Here is a 25,391-nt window from a genome sequence, read left to right as displayed (position 1 = left end):
CATTTGGTAACAAATAACTGTTAGATTTGTTATCTGGTAATTTTTGCACTTTATATAACCGCAAGGATGCCCACAGGGATCAATATAGCACACAGCACTTATTTATCTTTGTATTCAGAGTTTAGTGATATTAGCGCACCATTTTTTACTATTTTATTACTACACCAGTGAGAGTTCACCTTTTGGTTGCAGCTTTTATCTTTTTTATATATATCTTTAGTTTTTCACCACACCAGCGCTTGAGTACTATTATTATCATAAACATGAGGATGTTGGCCTATTTCCGGTGGATACCATTACAATAAAGGGTCAAACATCACAGGGTTATGATAAAATAAAAGGTCTTTAAGGCACGGTAAAATGAACAGAAAATATGTATAGAAAGTTAACTCAAGAGACCACTAGTCAGGTAGTGTTGGATATCACGATAAGTTTAGCATGAAAATATGGTGGTGCTACAATTAATAAAACCATAGCAATATAATGCTAAATGTCAAAGATAAAAGAAGCCCAGGGGGAAATAACAAATATCAGAAAACAAAATAGAAGAAGACAATTAGGAAGGAAGAAGAGAAAAAAAAGGAAAAAGAAACAGGGGAAGGGGTGAGGGAAGGATGAAGGGAAATGTAGGTGAGGGAAGGCGGACGCTTCCTACTAATGGGAGGTCCCAGGGGAAGCATTGTCAATTTTATCTGCTATGAAAACGTCAACATCGGAGGAAAACCAGGAGTGTAACCACACGGTCCACATAATGGTATGGGACTCGGTCTTCTCACTATCCCAGGCTATCATATGTTCTAGGTGTTCAGTCTTGTCCATTTCACAAGCCCAATTACCTAAAGAGGCAATCACCTGTTTGTGCCAAGATCTAGCGATAACAGAGCGAGCAGCTGTAGGAAAATGACGAACTAAGCTTTTGTTGATTAGTTTATAGGAACATGGAAAGTATGGTTACGTGAGGTTCGTTTGGGGATTTATTGCTGCTTTTTTTTAAAAGCTAATGCCGCGTACACACAAGCGGACTTTACGGCAGACTTTGCCCGGCGGACGGGATTTGGTCGGACAATTCGATGTGTGTGGGCTCCAGCGGACTTTGTTTTCTCAAAAGTTGAACGGACTTAGATTTGAAACATGTTTCAAATCTATCCGACGGACTCGAGTCCGGTCGAAAAGTCCACTCGTCTGTATGCTAGTTTGACGGACAAAAAGCCACACTAGGGCAGCTATTGGCTACTGGCTATGAACTTCCTTGTTTTAGTCCGGTCGTACGTCATCGCGTACGAATTCGACGGACTTTGGTGGATTGTGTGTAGGCAAGGCCGTTCATTCAGAAAGTCCGTGGTAAAGTCCGTTGAAAAGTCCGCCGGGCAAAGTCTGCCATAAAGTCCGACTGTGTGTACGCGGCATAAGGTGCGGGAAAACACTTTGGGGGAACATTAGCTAGGTACCAATCACGTACCTCTAATGATGTGTGCCCCACTGGTACCTGCTGCTTCTTTCTTGAAACATGGTACTTATATACTTCTTTATGGTGATATCGCCGCTGAAGATGCAGTGAAGAAAGTTACATTATGTGCAAATAGTGAAAAAGTGCAAAAGTCCACACATATGAAGCTGTAGATAAAAAGCAGCAACTATATAACAAGAGAGTCCAGGTATAGAAGTTTAAGAAAGATCCATTCCGATAGTTATAAGGGATGACCAAAAATCCACTGAAGGAGTCACCATGACACGTGCATCCACCACCCAGGGGAGAGAGTAAACGCTCTTACTGCAATATGTGGACTCAAATGCCAGCAGCAATGAATCAAACAAGCATAGAGGTAGAATATTTCCAGGATGATGGTCAAATGGATAATCTCTGAGGATCTGACACCTTATCTTTTCAAACGACCGGCCCTCTTACTCGATCATGAAATCCAACATCCATAAAAAACAGAAAACCTCCACATAGTGTAAAACCATCTCTTATGAAGTTTATTTAAAAGTAGAACACTTTCATCAATTCTGAAGTATCAGGCATATCATTAGAACAACCCCAAAAGTGTGATCACGGGAATTTCAAAGCGCAATGACGTGGAAAAGACTGAAACAGAACCAACGCGTTTCGTCCATAAAGACGTCCATCTGGGGTGTGAGTCCAAGCCCAGTCATTGAGCCTATATAAAGGAAATAATCAATTAATAATTGGCAAACTAGGGTACAATATTACCCAGTAAAGCGTCAGTCCGGAAATGTTGCCATGATGGCAACATTTCCAGACTGACTCTTTACTGTGTAATGATGGCAACATTTCTGGACTGACACTTTACAGGGTAATACTGTACACTAGTTTGCCAAAAAGTGTTTAATCTCTTCCCTGGGTGGTAGATGCACGTATCATGGTGACTCCTTCAGTGGATTTTTGGTTATCCCTTATAATTACTATTGGAATGGATATTTCTTAATCTTCTATATCTGGACTCTCTTGTTACATAGTTGCTGATTTTTATCTACAGCTTCATTTATGTGGATTTTTGCACTTTTTGCTTATTTGCACACGTTTATTTATTTGCACTTTATTATTTTCTATATAGTATTATTTTGATCACTATTTTGTGTATACAGTTGTGCTCATAAATTTACATACCCTGGCAGAATTTATTTTTTTTTTAGTCAGAAAGGTTTTTATTTTGCATAAAGAAACAAATACAGGTAGCATACAGATACTCGTATATAACATGTACAAATTTCGGGATTCTCATAAAGCATGTCACAGGAGCAGTTATCAACTACCTTAGATTATTGTAGACTGTTCCAATGATATGTTACCAGGAGCATCACCTGTCTTACCCATGTCTTTTAATTATACTAGGTCTAACATATAGTATATTTTGCAGGGAGTATGACTCCATACAAGGTACAGATTTAAGCAAATATCAGCTATAATAATAGTACCCTTATATGCTGAACGCTCTAATGATTTCCAATCATATTAGAGTATAAAAATAGTGAACCTATTGTTCATTCAGCAACAATATCAGAATCAACTCTTACTGTATTATAATTCCGACAACCTTAACTTGATTCGTTATGTTTAGTACAACATTATATTCATTTTTAAAAGGTAAGGGAATATAATAGAAGGGAAAAACAGAAAAAAAAAAAGGGATAGAAACAAAACAGAGTAAAGCCTTGCCATGCAGTACCTCATCATACATATTGTTTCATATTCCCCAGGGGCTGTCTTTTTTTTTTTTTTTTATTATTTTATAATTTTTACGTTTCCTTGCATGCGCATAGTTACTATACAGTAGTCAAGTCTACATCAACCCAAGAGTAACCTATCCCTAACTAGTTGATGCGGGGCCAAACCAGGGACGTCTAACCACGCCTGCCATATGGAGAGGAATTTTTGTGGAGCCTTTCTACGTTGGTAGGTTATTTTTTCTCTTATTAGGATCCTATTCACGCTGTCTATCCATTGCCCCCTGGTGGGAACTCGCGGGGTAATCCACCACTGGGCAATTAATTTCTTTGCTATGTATAGTAAGCGAAGAAGCGCTATACGTGTAGGTGGAGGTGCAAATTCTTCATCTATTCCCCCCAGTACACAAACCACCGGAGTTCTCTCAAGAGGTACCATATATACTTCTGAAATCGTGTCTAGCACTTCCTTCCAATATCTGAATAGCTTGGGGCATTTCCAGATCATGTGGAGTAGATTTCCATGATCCCGTTCACATTTTGGGCACAGGGGTGAGTCTCTAATTCCCCACTTATAGAGTTGAAGAGGGGTTCTGTACGCCCTATGTAGAATGTAAAGATGTGAAAGTTTCTGTGATGCAGAAAGTGACACCAAGGGGGCATTCATAAGGCATATCTCCCAGGTGTCTCCATCTATTGCTCCTATATCTTCCTCCCACTGCTGTCTGGCTGGTAGTCTAGAGGGGTCTTGTATTCGTGCTATAAGTGTATTATAACATCTAGATATCATGCCCTTTTTAACTTCATCCATAAATACATCTTGTATAATCGGATGTTCTGTCGGTTGGATTCTAGCATTTCTATTCTGGGTTTGTAAGGCATGACGCAATTGGAGGTATTTATAAAAATTATTATGTGGGATTCCAAACTCTGTGTGGATCTGTTGGAATGATTTGAGAGTATTGCCCTGGTATAACTGTGAGATATATTTGATGCCTGCATCCTCCCAGCCCTTGAAGTCTTTTAGTTTTTGTATTTCTTTTAGTTGTCTATTTCGCCAGAGAGGCGTGCTGGACAGAAAGCCCGTGATGCCCAATAGTTTTTTGACATAGGCCCAAAGTGAGTTTAGTAATTTAACTGTAGGAGCTTCCGGGTCTAAGTGTAAGAATCCCGCCTCCAAAGTTGTCAGTGCTGAATAATTATTGTCTTCCAGCATTACAAGTTTACGGATCGGGTCTTTCGGGTCCAGCAGGCCCCATCCTCCTAGTTGTTGTAGTTGGGAGGCGAGATAATACATCCTAGGATGGGGGACTGCAAGTCCTCCCTCCTCTTTGCCGTATTGTAACGTTGATAATTTTATCCTCGCTATTTTTTTTCTCCATATGAGCTCTCTGAATTGGGTCTCTAATCTATCGAACCATTTTTTTGGTATCCAAACTGGGGAATTGTTAAAAATATAAAGCAGTTGTGGTGCCCAGACCATTTTAATAAGGTTAATTCTACCAACAACAGACAGGGGCAGTCTACACCAGGCCCTGCTTTTTTCGCGGAATTTGGTTAATAAGGGTGTTAGGTTCTGTTCAACATAAGTGGCTGGGTTAGGGGTTACCTGGATCCCTAGGTAGCGGAATGAGCCTACTTGTTGTATCATCTCTGCACCTAGTGGTAATGGAGTGTTCAGGGGGTCAAGCGGCATCAGCACTGACTTGTCCCAGTTAATGGAGAAGCCCGATAGCTCCCCGAAGTCCTTGATGAGGGACATAACCGTTTCTAATGAGTCTTTTGTGTCACCTAGGTAGAGCAGGGTATCATCTGCGTACATGGACACTACATCTTTGTTCATACCTCTTTGGAATCCCGCTATTCTAGAGTCTCTTCTGATTTTTGCTCCCAGAGGTTCCAGGGCCAAGGCAAACAGCAGGGGCGACAGTGGGCACCCCTGTCTGGTGCCTCTAAACAAAGGAAAGGGTTCTGAAAGTTCCCCATTAATCCGTATTCTGGCCGTGGGCGCAGCATACAAAAGCTGTATCCATCGAATAAAGGTATCTCCCAATCCCATATTTTGTAATGTTTTCCACAGATAAGGCCACTCGACACTGTCGAAAGCCTTAGCTGCGTCCAGCGAAAAAATTGCTCTATTGCCTGTGTTGTCCACTGGGAGCTGTAAGTTCAGGAATAGTCTTCTTATATTTTGGGCCGTGGATCTCGTGGGGATAAACCCGGATTGGTCTCTATGCACTATTTTATGAATTACCTTGGCCAATCTGTTTGCTAACATCCGGGCCAGCAACTTGATATCAGATGTGAGTAGTGAGATGGGTCTATAAGATCCTGGGGAATTCACATCTTTACCCGGTTTTAATATAACAATAATGATTGCCTCATTCATTGAGCTTGGCAATGAACCCTCCTTAAATGCCTCATTGTATACTTTCAGCAGTGTGGGGAGCATGGGGTCTGCATAGCGTTTGTATATCTCTGCAGGGAGGCCATCTATACCTGGTGCTTTATTGTTTTTAGTTTGAGATAGGGCAATATCCAGTTCTTCTGCAGTTAAAGGGGCATTGAGCATGACCCTATCCTCTAGTGAGAGACTGGGGAGTTCACAACTATCTAAGAAGCGTGTTATTGCACTATCAGTGGGCGTAACTTTAGACGTATAGAGATCAGCATAGAAGTCACCAAAGACCTTCAGGATATCAGGAGTAGAGCATTTCAGAGCACCCTGTGCGTCGCATATGGCGGAGATGAGAGAGGTCGACTGTTGAGACCGCGCCAGTACTGCAAGCATATGACCAGTCGTCTCCCCCTCCTCAAAATGTGACTGTTGGAGAAAAAAACGTTTGTTCTCCGCCAGCTGCAACGCCAGTTGTCCAGACATTGTCTGTGCACTCAACCATGCCCTCTTGTTGTCTCCTGTGGGATTGTTAATATAATCGTTTTCAGTCTCGGTGACTTTATTTCTTATCAATAGTTCCCAAGCCTTGGTGTCAGTTTTAATCTGTGATATTGTTTTGATAAGTTGTCCTCTCAAAAAGGCTTTCGCTGTATCCCAAACCAGCCCCAGCCCAGCCGTGCCAATATTATCTCTCAGAAACAGTGTGAGTGCTCTGGCTATAGGATCTGGCTCGGCAAACAACGAGAGCCAGAAGGGATTAAGTTTCCACATTGGCCGTTTGTACCTACTTGGTAATGAAATGGTTACACAAAGTGCCGAGTGATCAGATATGTGCCTGTCTGCATAGTCAGATTCCACTATTAAATGTAGCATCTTGTCATTCCCAAGGCCCAAATCTATTCTGGATAACCCGTCATGTGAAGCTGAGTGGCAGGAGTATTTTTTATCATTTGGGTGTTTGGATCTCCAGACATCTATCAGCCCTGTTTCTTCTAGTAATCTGGCAAAGGGGGTACCACTTTTCATCTGAGACGTGCCAGCAGTAGGTACAGGAAATTTATCTTTGAGAGGATTTAAGAGATTATTGTAGTCCCCCATTGCCAGTAAGGGTACTTCTGGGTATTGGGCCATAAAACCTGTTAGGTGTCGGATAACCTCTGAGTTATACGGTGGGGGTATATAGATACTAGCAAGGATACATTTGAGGCCTGTAATTGAGCATAAAAGAAAGACATATCTGCCAGCCGGGTCAATGCGTTTTCTAATGCAGTTGAACTGAATATCTTTTCTGAACAGTATACTTGCTCCCCTTGAGTAAGTGGAGTGGGTTGCATGAAACTGGTTAGTATACAGTCGTGGACAGAGGCTTGGAGGAGGGTCTGCAGAGAAATGGGTCTCCTGCAGACAGACCACCCCCGCATTCAGCGACTTGAGATGTCTAAGGACCGCCCCCCTTTTAACTGGATTTCCCAGTCCTCTGACATTCCAAGTCACAATGGACAATTTAGTCATCCCCATTTTGTTTCAGGATCATTGACCAGGCCGGCATAATTCTCGACAAGACTCTCGGGTCATACCGTGACATGCCATCTGGAAGGGGGGATAGGCCCCTTTTCTCCAAATTATGTTTGTTTTCTCCTTCCAGAGAACATGTAGGCATTTGTAGACATGGAATCATGTTGCAAGGCAGGGAGAAATACATTATTAGGTTAGTACATAGGTACAGAAGACAGTAAATTATTGGGTTAATGCATGTTACTCTGCATGGCAAGAATCTAAAGGTCAACAGTTTACACAGCCACTTGGCTGCAGCGTTAACTTTTCCCACACAACAGGTGTGGGGGGGGTAAAAGCCTTGAAAACTCCTAGACAACCAGTAGGCTAGTTTCCATAGGGGTTTCACAGCTACGGTAGGCATGTATTGCTTCATTATTTGCAGGCTAAAACGCGGACAGAAAAGGGATCAAAAGGATAAAAAATAGAAAAAAAAAGGGGGAAAAGAAAATCCTGTGGGGAGGAGGGTGATACAAACAAACAGTTCTCCTCGGCCGCCTGAACATCGGATGTGAGAGTAAAAACTGTCCTCCATAGACAACAATTATTTTAAATCTTAAAACCTCTTCATGGCCCAGGGATTTATCCCGACAAAAATAGACCTGGTCTTGCCAGGTCATTGCATATCCAGTGCTTATCTCTTAAGCAGGGACATCTCTTTGCGGTCTAGCAGCTTTAAGGGCCCTATCCTCACGATCCAACCATTGGGCCGCCATGTCCGGGCGTTCAAAGAAGCGGGTTTCTCCAAGAGCGACTACCCTAAGGCGGGCAGGATATAGCATCGCATATGGCAAGTTGAGATCCCTTAATCTTCTTTTGACATCCATAAACTTTGCTCGCTGCTTCTGGAGTTCAGCTGAAAAGTCCGGAAACAGGGAGATTTTGGAGTTTTCAATGGATAACCCACTGCCCATGGTTCTGGCTTTAGCAAGAATGACATCTCTGTCCTTGTAGTTTAAAAGCTTAAACAGCAAAGCACGCGGGTGATTGCCAGGGGGTAGTGGACGAGATGGCACTCTATGCGCTCTCTCCACCGCAAATAGCGGAGAGAATGCTTCTTTTCCAAATGTAGTGAGGAGCCATTGTTCGATAAAAGCGACAGGGTCTTTACCCTCTATCCTTTCTGGGAATCCTAAGGCGCGGACATTGTTGCGGCGCATGCGATTTTCCAAATCATCTAAACGCGCAGCATGCTGATCAGCAAGATGGCAGTTATACTTTAAATCTCTCTGCATGGGCACTAAGTCATCTTCAATAACACTGACTCTACTCTCCACTGCAGCTGTACGCTCTCTCAGCTTTTGCATGTCCTGTCTCACATAGGATATTTCAGCTTTAACACCTTTCACTTCATCAGTCAGGGTTGAGATGGATCTGTTGCATATAGTCACTGCAGAGAGGATATCTCTGAGAGTGGGTTCAGGGCCATCCAGGGGGATATTTGGTGTCTGAGTGCCTTGATAGGGATGTGAAACTGTACTCACTGTGGCCCAGTCAGATGGGGATCCAGCGCCATCCTCCAGCGGCATAGTATTATCCATCTCCAACTGGTTTGCTTCTTCCTCACTGAGGTCAGATGTGGGTGATGGTATTTTTTTTGATGACTTATTACCAAACAGGAGTTTCTGGGCTGCTTCCTTATATTTTTCCTTTTGAGATCGCTGTGGCAAAGCGCCATCTTGGGCCTGTACTGCAGGCAGGCCGCCACCATTCTTGTCCCGTTTTGGCATGTTTTTCTGCTGCAGATCGGTCGGGTGGTTAGGTCTGCTGTGGCCCGGATAGCGTGCGGTTCCGATCGGAGGTATCAGCGGGTTGGATGAGTGATCTGGAGGATGATTACCAGGATTTTCGGCGGAGCTGAGGAGAAGTGTGTCCTGCTACATGCGCTGCCTGGCCACGCCCCCCACCCTGGCAGAATTTATGATTTCTTGGCCATTTTTCAGAGAATATGAATGATAACACAAAAACGTTTCTTTCATTAATTATTATTATTATAATTCATGGTTAGTGTTTGGCTGAAGCCATTTATTATCAGTCAACTGTGTTTACTCTTTTTAAATCATAATGACAACAGAAACTACCCAAATGACCCTGATCAAAAGTTTACATACCCTGGTGATTTTGGCCTGATAACATGCACACCAGTTGACACAAAGGGGTTTGAATGGCTATTAAAAGGTAACCATCCTCACCTGTAATCTGTTTGCTTGTAATTAGTGTGTGTGTAAAAAAAGGTCAATGAGTTTCTGGACTCCTGACAGACCCTTGGGTCATCCAGTGCTGCACTGACGTTTCTGGATTCTGAGTCATGGGGAAAGCAAAAGAATTGTCAAAGGATCTACGGGAAAGGGTAGTTGAACTGTATAAAACAGGAAAGGGATATAACAAGATATCCAAGGAACTGAGACTGCCAATCAGCAGTGTTCAAACTCTAATCAAGAAGTGGAAAATTAGGGGTTCTGTTGAAACCAAACCACGGTCAGGTAGACCAACTAAAATTTCAGCCACAACTGCCAGGAAAATTGTTCAGGATGCAAAGAAAAACCCACAAATAACTTCAGGTGAAATACAGGACTCTCTGAAAACATGTGGTGTGGCTGTTTCAAGATGCACAATAAGGAGGCACTTGAAGTAAGATGGGCTGCATGGTCGAGTCGCCAGACATGCAAGACAGCCCGAAAATTTACAGGAACTGGAGGCTTTTTGCCAAGAGGAATGGGCACCTTTACCATCTGAGAAGATAAAGAGCCTCATCCACAAATACCACAAATGACTTCAAGCTGTCATTGATGTTAGGGGGCAATACACGATATTAAGAACTGGGGTATGTAAGCGTTTAATCAGGGACATTTGGGTAGTTTCTGTTGTCTTTATAATTTAAAAAGAGTAAACACAGTTGATTGATAATACATGGCTTCAGCCAAACACTAACCATGAGTGAAAGAAATTTTTTGTGTTATCATTCATATTCCCTGAAAAATGGCCAACAAATCATAATGTCTGCCAGGATATGTAAACTTATGAGCACAATTGTGTATATATCTATATCTATCTATCTATATAGATAGATAGATATATACACACCTTTATTTGGTATAAGTCTGTATCACATTTAGTGCAGCACTTTTTTATATTTCAATAGATACACAATATCCTGTCAGGTTGTAGTACTAGCAGCTGTTTTTGCAATATGACATTAGTGCAGTAATTTTATATGGTTATTTATGTTCCTGAAGGATTCCCTCAGAGGTAGATGTTTGGACAGTCTTATCATGTATAATGAGCCCGAGCTGGTAAGGTTCGTCTCAGCACCGGTAGACCTGTTTTACACTATGTGGAGCATTCTCTTCCATGTTTTGAGGATGATTCTATGGGGAGGATGCTGAGATTATTATCACTGTCCAAATGTCTGCCTCCAAGGGAATCCTTTAGGAACGCTTTTGGGAAGACCCTGGCTGGGTTGTTTGGCCACATGCTCTGTTGACCTTTCTTTAATTAAAAGGTCCCGTGAAGCTGGCAAGCCTGCATTTTCCCCATATTAATACGGTGGTGACAGGGCTTGGATTTTCTAATGGTGACGGATGTCCACTGTATGCATGGATCTTTTTGAATATGCATGAAGAGGATCCAATTTTTTCACATTAATTTGTATTTGCACCGGGACTTTAATTTGTTTATTTACCTTTTGTTTGATAAAAATATATGCATACACTCATTGTTTATGATTGTTAGTATCCATATAATGTAGTAGCGTGGCTTCTTGGTCACTGACCTGCAATGCAAGAGAAACAAGATATACCTGTGCTCAAATCCCAATAACTTGTACATGTATATAATCTATCAGGTGCTAAAGGGATGTGACCACATGTTAACACTAGAAAATACGCAAACTAGCCAATCTCCAAAACCAGACACTCCAAATTCTTTGTTGTTTATGGTCAACACTGGAGTGAAAAGTGTACTTTGTAGCCTCACCACCACTGGTACCTATAATGGGTTGAGGAAGGGTTGCTACACAGGGGTTCTATATTTTATAATTCTTCCACATGTTTTACAGCTGTTATACGACCCCATAAATGTTCAATAAATATTGTTTCTATAATTGCAACATAGACTGTTCCAAGATAGCGTTTTCCAGGAGACAAGACCAAGTCTTGGTATATAATTTCCAAAATATCAAATAAAAATGAATTGTAATCCAGTATGATTTATAATCCACCATAATAATCCAATCTGGTATATCATCCAAAGTTTTCAGAAAATATAATTGTCAACCCTTAATGGCAAGCATTACGACATATCATTCACAAGCATTAGCCAAAAACATCCTCTACAGTCCATGAGCATTTATCCACTGTGTAATTGTATTGTCGAAAAATAAATGGAACAATTGTCATCCATGCCCATTTTTTAGCATGATCCCCTTTTTAAAGGCTTCATACACTGTGTTGAGACATATTGCCTTATTGATAAAGATTAGCCCAGATTTAATCTGTGAACTCGATCCAATGGAAGGTATGATTCATAAGCGACTGTACATCCACTTTACCCAACGTGGATTTCCATACAGGACCTTCGTCAGATGACTGTGTCATTCTTGGAGTTTATCCAGTACAATATATCATCCATAATTTATAATCCATCTTGCTTTGCCATCTATAAAATTTAGATGATATTTTATATCATCCTTGGATATCATCCAACAAGTTATATTATCCAATGCATCATTTATAAAGAATAGCCAATATGCCAAAAGGGAATGGAATGTAAACTTGAAATCTTGAAGTGAAGCCACCATTAAATCTTGAAGTTAAACCATCATCTCATTTGTAAGGTCTACCTTGTATTCCAATATTGTATTAGTCCAACTTTTGTTCATCACCGAGCATCCATTTGTAGAATCCAGGAAAAAGACTTAGGAAGTGATCTTATTTTAGAAGGAAATCCATGATGATGTGAATTTAGACCCTTTTTTGGATTCAAAAGGTTCAGTTAGGTTGTCTGCTCTTTAAGCGTCCATAGAATCTTTGGATTTCCAACAGTAAAAAAAAAAAAAATCTCTCTTTCAAGGATCCTCCATGTTATGAATCTGTTAAAAATAAAAATATTAAATTAGATTAAATAAATGTAATCACAAAACTCAGCCTGACAAGAGAAAATAAAGCTATGATGCTAATAGAAATGTATAGTGTTTTTTTAAGATATTTTCTCTCTTTATCCGTTTAGAAGTAGAAATAACAATTTACTGTTTTAAAAACATTATGAATTTTTGATGGTTACCACTTGGGTCTTTTATTTCTATGATGGGAACAGTCTGCAGTATAACCTCCAACTAGTCAGGCCTACACAAAACACACACACAGCCAAATGCATCATATGAGAAATATATCCCCTCCTTCTCGTAGTTCATATCGTTTCACATGGATTATTATTATAAGATAAATAAAAGTCATAATTAAAGTGGTATTAAACCAAAAATGTAATATATTGCAGCTTAACAATCATTAAATGTGGTGGTTGCATTAGTCTTCTTTTTTAGGCTTTTTCCCCCTCTGGTTATACCTGATGATCTGGCCACTTACATAGTTACTATATACAGTAAAACCTTGGTTTGAGAGTAACTTGGTTTGAGAGTGTTTTGCAAGACAAGCAACATTGTTTAATAAACTTTGACTTGATATACAAGCGATGTCTTGATATACAAGTAGCGTCATGTCACAACTGAGTATAAAAAAAGAAGAGAGGTGCCTCTAAGTGTAGCAATATGGTTACATTTAATGAAGGTACAACATTTAGCAACTCACACAGTTGATGATTAAAAGAGGCACATCTAAGTATGCAGGCATCCGTGGTAAAGCTGTCCACATAGACCGCCCTACTCACCGCTGTCGACGTCATCCCTTCCACGCTGCGCTCTACTGCAGGGTAGTCTTCCCGGTCACGATTGCAGACTGACAGCAGTGAGAGCCGGCGATGAGGAGGATGGTCTATGTGGACAACTTTACCCCGGATACCTGCATACTTAGATGTGCCTCTTTTAATCATCAACCATGCGAGTTCCTAAATGTTGTACCTTCATTAAATATAACCATATTGCTACATTTAGAGGCGACTCTTTTATACTCTGTAACTCCTGCTGGATTTTGCTTCTAATCCCCTTGTGGAAGCTTCCATTTGTGGATGGACATGTTATGGTTACACAACCTATCACATTGCTATAATCTCTTTTATATAGCCTATAAACTGAAGGACTTATGAATAAATGGTTGTGGAATGAATCATCTGAGTTTCCATTATTTCTTATGGTGAAATTTGCTTTGATATATAAGTGCTTTGGAGTACATGCATGTTTCCGGAACGATTTTTGCTCGCAATCCAAGGTTTTACTGTACATAGTTACATTGGTTCAAGCTAGACCAATGTAACTATATCAAAAATATACCATGCCTGGAGTTCTTGTTTAAGCAAATCATTTTTTTTTATCTGGTGCAAGGTTTCCTACCTGGAGATCTTGCCAATAACACTGGCATTTCCTGTTGCAGGCTGACAAGCTACTACCATGACAAGCTACTACCATATCTAAATTGGCCTTCACCAGACCTTCTGAAATTGGGGATGGGCTGGAGACCCAGCTTACATCTCTGAAAATGGCCATTAGGACTTTGCCCTTGGAGTGCCGACCAAGAGGATAGTGGGAATAGAAAGGCTATGGTGTGGAGATAGTACACTAGATAGCAGGCAGGAGAATAGTCAGGTCCAGGCAGGGGGCAAAGCAGGTGGAAAACAAGAGAATAATCGGGTGCAGGTGAGGTTCTTGGCAGGTGGCAAATGAGAGAGTAGTAAAGTCCAGTCCAGGCAGGGTTCAAAGACAATCAAGAGAGTGTCAGTTCAATCTGGATTGGCAGTGGTCAGGCAATCACAGGTAAATTGTAGCTCTTTGTACAAGGGTAGTAGGGGACTCAGCGAGCACCATTGGAAGTCCTGGCAGTGCTGGCATTGGAAGTCCTGACAGGGATTCTGGGAGTAACATTGGAAGTCTGGGCAGTGATTCAGCAATCACCATTGGAAGTCCTCGCAGGGATTCTGCATGTACCATTGGAAGTCCTGGCAGGGATTCTGCATGTACCATTGGAAGTCCTGGCAGGGATTCTGCATGTACCATTGGAAGTCCAGGCAGGGATTCTGCACGTACCATTGGAAGTCCTGGCAGGGATTTTGCACGTACCATTGAAAGTCCTCTCAGGGATTTTGCACGTACCATTGAAAGTCCTCTCAGGGATTCTGCATGTACCATTGGAAGTCCTGGCAGGGATTGTGCACGTACCAATGGAAGTACTGGCAGAAATTCTGCGATTACCATTGAAAGTCCTGGCAGGGGTTCCGTGATTACCATTGGAAGTCCTCTCAGGGATTCTGCATGTACCATTGGAGGTCCTGGCAGGGATTTTGCACATACCATTGGAAGTCCTTTCAGGGATTCTGCACGTGCCGTTGGAGGTCCTGGCAGGGATTATGCGAGTACCATTGGAAGTCTTGGCAGGGATTCTGCACGTACCATTGGAAGTCCTGGCAGGGATTCTGCACGTACCAATGGAAGTCCTGGCAGGAATTCTGCGATTACCATTGAAAGTCCTGCCAGGGGTTCCGTGATTACCATTGGAGGTTCTGGCAGGGATTATGCGAGTACCATTGGAAGTCTTGGCAGGGATTATGCACGTACCATTGGAAGTCCTGGCAGGGATTCTGCACGTACCACTGGAAGTCCTGGCAGGAATTCTGCGATTACCATTGAAAGTCCTGGCAGGGGTTCCGTGATTACTATTGGAAGTCCTCTCAGGGATTCTGCATGTACCATTGGAAGTCCTGGCAGGGATTTTGCACGTACCATTGGAAGTCCTTTCAGGGACTCTGCACGTGCCATTGGAGGTCCTGGCAGGGATTATGCGAGTACCATTGGAAGTCTTGGCAGGGATTCAGCGAGTACCACTGGAAGTCCTGGCAGGGATTCTTTATGTACTATTGGAAGTCCTGGCAGGGATTCTGAGAATACCATTGGAAGTCTTGGCATGGGTTCTGCAAATACCATTGGAAGTCCTGGCAGGGGTTCTGCGATAACCATTGGAAGTCCTGCCAGATATTCTGCACGTATCATTGGAAGTCCTGGCAGGTGTTCTGCAAGTACCATTGGAGGTCCTAGAAGGGATTCTGTGATTACCATTGGAAGTCATGGCAGGGATTCAAGTTGGACATTGGGCTGCCAATCAAGTCTTTTAGATAGGCAGCCCAACGTGAAATCAAGAAGCACACACAGCAAGCTGACAACTCTGCTGCTAATTGCAAGCGATGTCAGCGCTGTCAACCCCTAACAGGAAGTGCTGTTACTGGAAGGTTCTCAATTTAAGAAACTTTGCAATGCATTCACAAACAGCAATTCACTTATGAAAAACACATACAATGAGGCATGACGCCAAACATTCTAAAAGATAAATTTTGAGTGTACATACAATTAAGCTGATCGCTTTTATTCAATTGTCTAAAGAAAAGTTAGAATGGCTGTAGTTCCCCTTTAAGTGATGATGTCAATGCAGAGGAACTAGGGCATCCCTGGTGTCCTGTGACCCTGTTTTCCCTTTTCCCAGATCCCTCGTTCTGAGGATATGAACTCACTAAATTGTTCAGTCATATCTAATGCTACAAGACAGAGAGAGCCGGGGTGAGAAGAGAGCCAGGCAGGACACACACAATTAAAGGCTTCTAGTCTAATAGTGTCAAAACGCAGCAGAAAGACTGTGAAATGTACAGTGAATAAATGATGGCTCTCTTCACATCTCCAGCTCTGGATCAGAAGGGGGATCACTAGGTGAAAATGCATGAGATGTGAAAAGGATAACATGAACTTCGGAAGCACTGTACAATGTATCCGTCTTAGAATAATAACCCCATCCTCTGAAATGCAGACCTGAGCTCAAATAGTAGCATGAAACCTGGAATCCAGCAATAATTTGTATTGCATTCGTACATTGGTTGAGCCTGGCACAATACAAGTACATACACTATATTACCTAAAGTATTGGGACGCCTGCCCCTACACACACACATAAGAACCTTAATGGCATCCCAGTCTTAGTCCGTAGGGTTAAATATTGAGTTGGCCCACCCTTTGCAGCTTTAATAACTTCAACTCTTCTGGGAAGGTTGTCCACAAGGTTTAGGAGTGCGTCTATGGGAATGTTTGACCATTCATCCAGAAATGCCTTTGTGAGGTCAGGCCACTGATGTTGGATAAGAAGGTCTGGCTCACACTCTCCATCTCATTTATCCTAAAGGTGTTCTATGGGGTTTAGGTCAGGACTCTGTGCAGGTCAGTCAAGTTCCTCCACCCCAAACTCACTCATCCATGTCTTTGTGGACCTTGCTTTGTGCACTGGTGCTCAGTCATGTTGGAACAGGAAGGGGCCATCCCCAAACTGTTCCCACAAAGTTAGGAGCATGAGATTGTCCAAAATGTCTTGGTATACTAACGCCTTAAGAGTTCTCTTCACTGGAACTAAGGGGCCAAGCCCAACCCTTGAAAAACAACCCCACATCATAACCCCCCCCCAGCGAATGATTTGGACCAGTGCACAAAGCAAGGTCTATAAAAACATTAATGCGTGAGTTTGGGGTGGAGGGACTGACCTCAACCAGATAGAACACATGAATAAGAGCGGAGACTGCGAGTCCCTAATCTCACAAATGCGCCTCTGGAAGAATGGTCAAACATTCCCATAGACACACTCCTAAACCTTGTGGACAGCCTTCCCAGAAGAGTTGAAGCTGTTATAGCTGCAAAGGGTGGGCCAACTCAATATTGAATTCAACCTACTAAAACATGGGATGCCTTTAAAGTTAATGTGTACAGTATGTGTAAAGGCAGGCATCTCAATACTTTTGATAATAATATAGTGTATATTTTATATTTGATGGGCCACTGGGGAAGTTGTAAATCATTGTAGTAGTCAATGCTACTACAGTGAGAGCCGCGATCACCCAGATTGTATGCGATCTGTCGCCCCCCTGCACACTGACCAGAGGGGGTCGCTTATGTGGCACCAATGTAAGTTGGACCAATGTAAGTTTGCAATATAAATAATTCCTTTAAAATGAAAAGATGAACTAGAACTGCACACCCTCCACACCCCTCACCGGTCTCCACTACACTTACCTTCCTGGGTTATGAGCAGTGTGGGGATTTGAAATCCCTGTTCTTCTTCCTCATCATACCTCCCAACTTTTTCAGATGGGAATGAGGGACACCTATCAGCAGAAGTATGCAGGCATAGGACACACCCCCTGCCACACCCCCTTAAAGGAGAATTGTACAAAAAAAACAAGATTGTTTTTTACCACTACTATTCCTTGATATTGGCTTTTGGAACTTACAATGCAGCAATTTAGAAATCAGATGAAAGGTTTAGCGCTGGGAAACACTTATTGATAGATAAAAAGTGCATTTTATATACATGTAGCACTAACTCACGGTGGAGCTGCTGATTTAAAGCGGGCTGTTACCGTCACCTTTTCTACCTGTAATTTCACCAGTACCTGGTCTAGGGTCTCGTTGAGCTTATCATCTAACAATGTAGGCACCAGTCACTTGAGTATTTTTTTCCAGTGCTTTAATGGGACATAACTGGAAGAAGTAGCAGGAAAGAGGTAGAGGTAGAAGAATAGTTGCAGGGAAGTTCAAATACCTTTTCTTGGTATAGCACTGAGTAATCGGAATCTTAAGGATGAATATACTTTCCTCTCAGGATTAAATCTTTGCCTGCCCGTATAGGTCTCTCTCACCAACCCAGCAGCCGGTGCGCAGCACGAACAAATAGTCTCTGCCACAGATTTGAGTGAAATAGAACCCGTACGATCCTCTGCCATAGGATGTAGTGGTTTTTGATGAAACAGCAAATACAGTACCAGAACCTTTAAGCCGACCCGGCAGTACTTGTGCGGTAGAGGGTAGTTCAGGATACATCCTCCAATCGAGTCACCAGGCCCTTCTTAAAGCGGGGTTCCACCCAAATTTTGAACATTATCTCTATGCATTCTCTTCCTTGCCTAGATGCTGACATGCTGTGTAAAAAAATTTAAATTGCCGTAATTACCTTTTTTTTCTAATCTTCTTAGCACTTCCTGGTTTTCCTCCCATGGGAGTAGGCGTGTTTCTAGCCTCTCCCAGACCTCCCACAGTCCCCTGGGAGCTAGTCTCAGGCTTCCCAGCATGCATTGTGCAACAGTGTCATCACAACATCTCGGTGAATGCTGGGAGCACAGCATTCACCGCATCCAGGAAATACATGCTTGTGGGCTTCAAATGCCCACAATGAAGATGGAAACCGCCTTCAGTGAATTTTATAAGTTATTCTTTACAACGAAATCGGACACAGGCGGACTTATTACACAGAACATGTGAGTAGATAATCATGAGAAGAAAAGTTTGTGAATGAACTCCAAAAAAAAAAAAAACTATAGATAGGTGGACCCCCGCTTTAAGACCAGCCTTGCATGGTCCCTTCCAAGATGGGTCCTCCCCTGGATCTTCCCGATTGTCCGGCTTCTTCCCGCAGGACAGACAGCACAGGACCATCCCAGCGATAGCAGACCCCAGACAGGCCTCTGGGTCTACCCACCCGGCTGCAGCAACGCAACCCTCCAGGCTAGAGGGCTACGAGGTAGAACTCACTGACGCATACCTCTAGGCCAGGAGGGCCACGAGGCGAAAGAACTCTCCAGAACATCGCGTCTGTCCCATAAATACCCTCTCCCAGAATGCAACTCGGAGGACCACCTCCGCCGAGTTATCTCCGGGACAGAAGAGCACTCATACACTTCAGCATGTTGCCTTTCCAACACCGACTCATGGTGACAACGACACCCACAGACACAGTGTGAAACTACATGCAACTCAGCCAAACTGGAACAGAGGCTAAATCTGACAATAAACTAAATCTGAACTATGTACAGAACAGATGACCCACTAAATTTACCTATAAGCGGTAGATTGAAAAATATACCAGAGCTACATACATCTATATGGATCAGATCAAAATGAGGGACAAATGAGGAGGAATGAGGGACAGAGGGACATTGCTCCAAATCAGAGACAGTCCCTCCAAATCAGGGACAGTTGGGAGCTATGCCTCATGTCTCAGGAGGCTGCAGGACCACCGACAAAGCATCGCACAAGCTTGCACATGCACAGTGTGCAGCCTGATATGGTCCTTCAGGAAGCCACAGCTGACTCCCGCATGCAAGATGGAGGTGTCGGGGACCCACAGAAGAACCGGGTGAAGGAAGGTGACCCCAGGCTCTGGTAAGTACCTGATTTTTAAAAGTCAGCAGCTGCAGTATTTGTAGCTGCTGACTTCAAAACCAAAAACTAAATGGACATTCCTCTTTAAGAAATGCTGGCTATTATTTTCATTTTAATTTACACGGAGCCACCATTGGCTGTGCACCCTTCTATACTGATTGTGGTCGACGGTGCAGGACGGGATGTTTGATGTTAGGTCCCCTTTCAAGCAGACTGGAATGTCCCCTTTAACATCACCTTGCTGCCTCCTCTCCCTTTGTTGTTTGGGTACGGTACCTAGTTTAAGCAGGTACCCGCTCCCACATCTGCTCCAACCACCTAGGCAATCAGAGCAAAAGTTCTCCAATGACCCTCCCTGCCTGAAACCTTCTTGGACACATCATAGGTCCCAGAAGGCTGCGGGACCACTCATATAGTGCAGCAGATCACGCATGCGCAGTAGGAAGCCCTTCGCAAGCTGTGACTACTTGTGGCTTCACAAAGGGCTTCCTACTGCGCATGCAGGAGCTGCTGCACTATATGCATGGTAAGGACAATGTTGAATCCCTGGACAGGTGAGTGTCCTTTTTTTAAACAGAACTGGAACAGGTGCATCCAAGCTACTACCTGCATATGATTCATCACCTGCCTCAGGAACACGACACCCAGTCTATGAGGTTTCTGTAAACCTCTATACTTAGTCAACATGAAAAGGGAAAGGCTGGTGCTATGGAAATTGTCTAAAACATACAGTATATACTGTTTTAAGTCAGGTAATAAACAGCCATAAAAAGCCAACGAGTTTCAGCCGTCAGGGCTTAATCGTGTGCCAAGATTAAACCCTGACAGCCGAAACACGTTGGCTTTTTATGGCTTTTTTTCACCTGCATTAATAAAGTAAATATATTTTAGCCGATTTTCATGGCTCCAGCCTTTCCCTTATTTGTCCTTTTTAAAAAGTCAACAGCTACAATGTTTGTAGAAGCTGACTTTGCATTTTTTTTTAAGACTGAACATCCTCTTTAACATCTTCCCACCCGGGGCTTTATTGTTCTGACTGGACGTCATATAATGTCCTTCAGAACGGGCCGCTGGTGCACGCCCCCGGGGGCTCGCAGCGCGGCAATCCATAGTGCAGTGTGTCCATCGCACATACTGCAACACCGATCTCGGTAAAGAGCCTATGACGTAGGCTCTTTACCACCTGATCAGCTGTGTCCAATCACAGCTGATCACAGTGTAAATAGGAAATGCTGGTTATCGGCTTTCCTCTCCTCACACTGACAGCGCGTAAGGAGAGGAGAGCTGATAAGCAGCTTTCCTCACAGGGGAGATTGTCCCCATCAGTATGCCTGTCAGTGCCCTACAGTGATACCCATCAGTGCCCCCCATCAGTGCTGCCCATCAGTGCACATCAGTGAAGGAGAAATATTACTTATTTTGAACATTTTATAACAGAAACTAAGAAAATCTTTTTTTCTTTTCTAAATTTTCGTTTTTTTTCGTTTGTTTAACAAAAAATAAAAAACCCAGTGGTGATTAAATACCACCAAAAGAAATCTCTATCTGTCTAAAAAAAATGACAAAACTGTTGTTTGGTAACAGCGTTGCTTGACCGTTCAATTGTCATTCAAAGTGCGACAGTGCCGAAGGCTGAAAATTGGCCTGGGCAGGAAAGGGGTGAAAGTGCCCGATATTGAAGTGGTTAGGGACTGGCTTTTGATATTTTAAAGTTGGCATTAACCCTTCCAGGCAGATTGAGTTCATCAGGTCACAGCGCATAAGCAGCAGTCCCTGTAGAGCATAATTTGCATTACTTCTCACCCTCTGCTGTGCCTGAAAAACCTGTTTTCTCTCCCTGTCTGTTAAGCAGATGTGTGCCAGCAGTGACCTCATTACAATGCCCCCAGTGCCTGTCCCTGCGTCTGCATAATGTTAATGAGGCATCAAAATAGAACAAGCAAATGAGAACATTGGCTCTTAACCTGCACCGTGCCAGCTTGGGAAAGAACCAGCAGCCTTATCACATTGTACAGTATAGGATGATCTGTCATTCTTTATAGCCGGGGGTAACAATGGCATTCCCTGTAGGGATTCCATATGTACAAAGGATGATCCATCAAAAAAAAAAATGTATTAATATCAAGGACTTAAAGCGTTTGTTAACCTGAAAAAAAAAAAATCATATCTTGGTCCCTTAAAGCAGATTACATAGCTTTAACCACTTGCCGCCTGCCATATAGCAAAATGACATCGGCAAAGTGGTTGTGATATCCTGACCGGACGTCATTTGATCATCGCGGCGATCGTTGTTGCGGTGTGTCAGTCTGACACACCGCAACTCCGATCCAGGTAAAGAGTCTCTGACGGAGACTCTTTACCACGTAATCAGCCGTGTCCAATCACGGCTGATCACGATGTAAACAGGAAGAGCCGGTGATCGGCTTTTCTTCACTCGCCGATTGGCTGCTCTCCTGACAGGGTGGGGTCTGTGCTGATTGTTTATCAGCGCAGCCACCCCTCAGGTGCCCACCCAGGACCACAAGGATGCCGCCAGGACCACCAGAGATTGCCACCACACTGGACCACCAGGTATGCCACCCTAGACCACCAGGGAAATGCCAATCAGTGCCAATGAAAAATCCCTGCCAGTGCCAGTGCCACCAGTGATGCCTATCAGTGAGATCTATTAGTGCCACCCATAAGTACCCATCAGTGCAGCCTTTCAGTGCCCATCAGTGTCACTTATCAGTGCCCATCAGTGCCGCCTATCAACGCCCATCAGTGCCACCTATCAGTGCTGCCTTTCAGTGCCCATCAGTGTCACCTATCAGTGCCCATCAGTGCTGCCTATCAACGCCCATCAGTGCCGCATATCAGTGCCACCTATCAGTGCTGCCTATCAGTGCCGCCTATCAGTGTCTGTCTCTGAGCTCTTCAGGCAGTTCCTTTTGACCTCATGATTCTCATTTGCTCTGACATGCACTGTGAGCTGTAAGGTCTTATATAGACAGGTGTGTGGCTTTCCTAATCAAGTCCAATCATTATAATCAAACACAGCTGGACTCAAATGAAGGTGTAGAACCATCTCAAGGATGATCAGAAGCAGGGGCGTTGCTAGGTCTATAAAAGATCTGGGGCTAGAGCCCATAGCAGGTTAGTAAAGAAAGTCATACGCTTGGGCGGGCATACACATGTATATACAGTAATATACGTGTGGGTGTATATATATCCCCAGAGAGCCCCCCACTTACATCAGGGTCCCCAGAGAGCCCCCCCTTATATCACCTTACATCAGGGTCTCCAGAGAGCCTCCTCCTTACATCTGAGTCCTCAGAGAGCCTCCCCCTTCCATCAGGGTACCCAGAGGGCCCTCCCACTTACATCAGGTTTCCCAGAGAGGCCCCCTTAGATTAGGGTCCCCAGACAGCCTCCCCCTTAAATCTGGGTCCCTAGAGAGCCTAGGCCTTACAAGTAGGGTCCCCAGAGAGCCTCTCCCTTACATCAGGGTCCCCAGAGAGCCCCCCACTTACATAAGGGTCCCCAGAGAGCCTTTCCTCCCCTTGGGGACCCCTGCAGAGACTCGGGGCTATTGGCCTCAGATTCGGGGCTATCGGGGGCCCAAAAGCCACCCCCTAGCGACGCCCCTGATCAGAAGAAATGGACAGCACCTGAGTTAAATATATGAGTGTCACAGCAAAGGGTCTGAATACTTAGGACCATGTGATATTTCATTTTTTCTTTTTTAATAAATCTGCAAAAATGTCAACAATTCTGTGTTTTTCTGTCAATATGGGGTGCTGTGTGTACATTAATGAGGAAAAAAAATGAACTTAAATGATTTTAGCAAATGGCTGCAATATAACAAAGAGTGAAAAATTTAAGGGGGTCTGAATACTTTCCGTCTCCACTGTATGTATGCTGAATCTGTTGCACCCGTACATGACAAATTACCTTTATTTTACACTCTAAACTTTAGAGGTTTGTATATTACAATCTCTTGGGTAAAAGTTTATTGGAAAAAGGACAGTCAGTTTATTTTTCTTTTGGGTCACCTGTTACAATCTCTGTGAGTGTTGATCTACACTATATTACCAAAAGTATTGGGACACCTGCCTTTACACGCACATGACCTTTAATGGCATCCCAGTCTTAGTCTGTAGGGTTCAATATTGAGTTGGCCCACCCTTTGCAGCTATAACAGCTTCAACTCTTCTGGGAAGGCTGTCCACAAGGTTTAGGAGTGTGTCTATGGGAATGTTTGACCATTCTTCCAGAGGTCAAGCACTGATGTTGGACGAGAAGGCCTGGCTCACAGTCTCCACTCTAATTTATCCCAAAGGTGTTCTATTGGGTTGAGATCTGTTATATATATTATAAGGTGGGCCAACTCAATATTGAACCCTACGAACTAATACTGGGATGCCATTAAAGTTCATGTGCGTGTAAAGGCAGGTGTCCCAATACTTTTGGTGATATGGTGTATATTGAACTAATCCTGGGAAAATGGTCATAGTAAAACCACTCCACCTACCCTGGCCAACCACTTTGGGGTGCCCATGCTACAATATCATGATGCTGACATTAGTGGTGGTTTTGAGCCACTACTACTTGTTTACTTATGTGATTTTGATTTCCCCTCTGCCCTTCCTGGCTGTTTAATTAGTTCAGACCTAGCTAGACCATCCCTGTTCCCTCAGTCAGTGTAAGTACTTTGTAGAGACAGAGCTTAGGAAAGTTGTTGTCTTCTCATGCTTGAAGACTGAAAAAAACATCCTCTGTACTGCAATTGTCTAAAGGCAAAATTGCCTTATGCCACGTACACACGATCGGACTTCGGAAAAAGATATGACGGCTTTTCCGATGGGATTCCGCTCAAGTTTGCCTTGCATACACACGGTCACACAAAAGTTTGCTGAACTTAGGACCGTCAAGAACGCGGTGACGTACAACACAATGACGAGCTGAGAAAATTAAGTTCAATGCTTCCGAGCATGCGTCGAATTGTTTCTGAGCATGCATAGGAATTTTGCGCGTCGGAATTGCCACAGACGATCGCATTTTCGGATAGGAACTTATCCCGACCGACAAATTGAGAACCTGCTCTCAATCTTTTGCTGGCTGGAATTCGGCCAGCAAAAGACCGATGGAGCATACACATGGTCGCATTTTCCGCTGAAAAACTCATCGGTCCGATGCGGGCCGAAATTCCGATCGTGTGTACGCGGCATAAGATTCAACTTCTGTGTCTTAATGAAGAGTTAAGCTGCCTGAGGATGGTGCCAAGTTAGCAGGTGACCACACTATCTGGACAGACTGGGTATATCAAGGTGTAAAGTGGTATTTGAAACAGAACAACTGTCCTGCAGAGAAACAGTACACACAATGCTGACACATGACCAAACTGTGTCACCTCACCTGTTGCATCCACTCTCGGGCCAGGCTCTGGCCCAGGGTTGCCACCTTATCTCTTTAAACCCGAACACAAACTGCCGCCATCTTGCTGGGACACTCTCGGAGCGGCTCCGTTAACCCCACGGGTAAGTCCCTCTCTAACTCCCTCTCCTACAAAGGCCTCAGCCCCGGACTCCCTCTCCCTGCGGGGCACTCAGCCGGCGTTCTGGCACTGGGGACTCCCCCTCCTTCCCATTCAGGCCGCTCACAGTCCTTGCCGCGGCTGCGGCCTGCCTCTCCCCCCCTCCAATCCCCATCCTCTGTACCAGGCTCTCGGAAGCCACAGAGGCCACTCCGGTCCCGTGACCTCAGCATCACAGGCCTCATAGCAGATCATCCGCCACCCTCACCTTCCCCTGGCATTCCCACACAGCCTACCCAAGAGCAGAGAGAGTGGTTTGAACCATGGGCCCCCCCCCTTACAGGCTAAGGCCCACCAAAAGCTGCTGCCCTGAATACCATCCATCCTCA

General features: G+C 43.7%; 1 long non-coding RNA gene across 1 annotated transcript in view; it reads right to left on the bottom strand.

Annotated features, from left to right (window-relative positions):
* Positions 1–10,088: 10,088 nt before the first annotated feature.
* Positions 10,089–25,391, bottom strand: part of LOC141120778 (uncharacterized) — a 129,521-nt gene continuing 114,218 nt past the window's right edge. Inside the window, exon 3 of the long non-coding RNA XR_012239941.1 lies at positions 10,089–12,227. This is a non-coding gene — a long non-coding RNA (uncharacterized lncRNA). The remainder of the gene's footprint in view (positions 12,228–25,391) is intronic.

This window comes from Aquarana catesbeiana, linkage group LG01 (genome assembly GCF_042186555.1).
Source record: "Aquarana catesbeiana isolate 2022-GZ linkage group LG01, ASM4218655v1, whole genome shotgun sequence".
NCBI classification, from domain to species: Eukaryota; Metazoa; Chordata; class Amphibia; order Anura; family Ranidae; genus Aquarana; species Aquarana catesbeiana.
This window is presented reverse-complemented; position numbering and strand designations above follow the sequence as displayed.